The following is a 3,150-nucleotide window of genomic DNA, read 5'->3' on the forward strand; positions in this document are numbered from 1 at the left end:
TGACAAATGGTTAACCGGCCCGACCGGGACAAGTCGTTAACCAGACCCCAGCAGGCACTGCGGTAACCGACCGGGTCCGGTGCTGACATGCAGAACAGGACAAAGACTTGGGCAGCGGCCCGGCGCGGACAGTTCTTCCGTTCGCCGGCTCGGTGACAATTGGTTAACCGACCGGGCTCAGGCAAATCCTTAACCGACGTCGGCGAGACAAATGGTTAACCGGCTCGGCCGGGACAAGTCGTTAACCAACTTCGGCGTGACAAATGGTTAACCGGCCCGGCCGGGACAAGTCGTTAACCAGACCCCAGCCGGCACTGCGGTAACCGACCGGGTCCGGTGCTGACATGCAGAACAGGACAGAGACTTAGGCAGCGGCCCGGCGCGGACAGTTCTTCCGTTCGCCGGCTCGTGACAATTGGTTAACCGACCGGGCTCAGGCAAATCGTTAACCGACTTCGGCGAGACAAATGGTTAACCGGCCCGGCCGGGACAAGTCGTTAACCAGACCCGAGCCGGCACTGCGGTGACCGACCGGGACCGGTGCTGACATGCAGAACAGGACAAAGACTTAGGCAGCGGCCCGGCGCGGACAGTTCTTCCGTTCGCGCCGGCTCGTGACAATTGGTTAACCGGCCCGGCTGGGACAAATCGTTAACCGACGTCGGCGAGACAAATGGTTAACCGGCCCGGCCGGGACAAGTCGTTAACCAGACCCGAGCCGGCACTGCGGTAACCGACCGGGTCCGGTGCTGACGGGCAGAACAGGACAAAGACTTAGGCAGCAGCCCGGCGCGAACAGTTCTTCCGTTCCCCGGCTCGTGACGATTGGTTAACCGACCTCCGGTCCACCCTCCGAAAGTGCCGCCCCTCGGTCCGAACGTCGCTCCCAACACGTCCCCCGGCTGCTCCCCGCCGCGGGACCTTGTAGGTTTTGAATTCGGCGGAAGCCGTAGTTTTGGCCGAGCGCCATAACACGAGCCCTAGCCCCAGCCCAAGCCCTAACCCATATCCTAGCCCTAGCCCTAACCCTAACCCTAACCCCAGCCGTAACCCTAACCCAGGCCCTAACCCTAACGCTAACCCTAACCCCCGCCCTAACCCTAAACCTAACCCCAGCCCTAACCCTGAACCTAACCCTAACCCTAGACCTAACCCCAGCCCTAACCCTAGCCCTGGCCCTAACCCTAACCCTAAACCTGGCCCGAACCCAATCCCCGGGCGGGCAATCGGTTTGCCCGACCGGGCCCTGGCAAATCGTTAACCAACGTCGGCGAGACAAATCGTTAACCAACGCCGGCGAGACAAATCGTTAACCAGCCCGGCCGGGACAAGTCGTTAACCAACCCTAATGCGGCGGGACTTGGAATAATTCCGACGTCTGCCGAGGACTGCGATGGGCGGTGCGACCTCCTGTAGTCCCGACGGAGGAGCCGCCCCTCGGCCGGCACGGCCCTCCGAAGACGTCCCCTCGCGGCCACCCGCCGAGGTATGACGCGTGCGGACCTGCCAGGAGCACAACCCAAACCTTAAAACTAACCCTGGCCATAGCACGAGCCCTAGCCCCAGCCCAAGCCCCAACCCATATCCTAGGCCTAGCCCTGACCCTAGCCCCAACCCTAGCCCTAACCCCAGCCCTAACCCTAAAGCTAACCCCCGCCCTAACCCGAGCCCTAGCCCCAACCCGAACGCTAAACCTAACCCTAACCCCAACCCCAACCCTAGCCCTAACCCCAGCCCTAACCCTAAAGCTAACCCCCGCCCTCACCCGAGCCCTAGCCCCAACCCGAACGCTAACCCTAACCCTAACCCCAACCCCAACCCTAACCCTAACCCTAACCCTAGCCCCAGCCCAAGCCCCAACCCATATCCTAGCCCTAGCCCTGACCCTAGCCCGAACCCTAACCCTAACCCTAACCCCAGCCCTAACCCTAAAGCTAACCCCAACCCTAACCCTAACCCTAGCCCCAACCCTAACGCTCACCCTAACCCCAGCCCTAACCCTAATCCTAACCCCAGCTCTAAGCCTAAGCCCCGCCCTAACCCGAGCCCTAACCCCAACCACAACCCTAACCCTAACCCTAACCCTAGCCCGAACCCAATCCCCGGGCGGGCAATCGGGTTGCCCGCCCGGGCCCTGGCAAATCGTTAACCAACGTCGGCGAGACAAGTCGTTAACCAACGTCGGCGAGACAAGTCGTTAACCAGCCCGGCCGGGACAAGTCGTTAACCAACGTCGGCGAGACAAGTCGTTAACCAACGTCGGCGAGACAAGTCGTTAACCAGCCCGGCCGGGACAAGTCGTTAACCAGCCCGGCCGGGACAAGTCGTTAACCAACCCTAATGCGGCGGGACTTGGAATAATTTCGACGTCTGCCGAGGACTGCGATGGGCGGTGCGATCTCCTGTAGTCCCGACGGAGGAGCCGCCCCTCGGCCGGCACGGCCCTCCGAAGACGTCCCCTCGCGGCCACCCGCCGAGGTATGACGCGTGCGGACCTGCCAGGAGCACAACCCAAACCTTAAAACTAACCCTGGCTATAGCACGAGCCCTAGCCCCAGCCCAAGCCCCAACCCATATCCTAGGCCTAGCCCTGACCCTAGACCCAACCCTAGCCCTAACCCCAGCCCTAACCCTAAAGCTAACCCCCGCCCTAACCCGAGCCCTAGCCCCAACCCGAACGCTAACCCTAACCCTAACACCAACCCCAACCCTAGCCCTAACCCCAGCCCTAACCCTAAAGCTAACCCCCGCCCTCACCCGAGCCCTAGCCCCAACCCGAACGCTAACCCTAACCCTAACCCCAACCCCAACCCTAACCCTAACCCTAACCCTAGCCCCAGCCCAAGCCCCAACCCATATCCTAGCCCTAGCCCTGACCCTAGCCCCAACCCTAACGCTAACCCTAACCCCAGCCCTAACCCTAACGCTAACCCTAATCCTAACCCCAGCTCTAAGCCTAACCCCCGCCCTAACCCGAGCCCTAACCCCAACCCCGACCCTAACCCTAACCCTGACCCTAACCCTAACCCTAACCCTAACCCTAACCCTAACCCTAACCCTAACCCTAGCCCGAACCCAATCCCCGGGCGGGCAATCGGGTTGCCCGACCGGGCCCTGGCAAATCGTTAACCAACGTCGGCGAGACAAGTC

This window comes from Hypanus sabinus, unplaced genomic scaffold (genome assembly GCF_030144855.1).
Source record: "Hypanus sabinus isolate sHypSab1 unplaced genomic scaffold, sHypSab1.hap1 scaffold_649, whole genome shotgun sequence".
Lineage (NCBI taxonomy): Eukaryota > Metazoa > Chordata > Chondrichthyes > Myliobatiformes > Dasyatidae > Hypanus > Hypanus sabinus.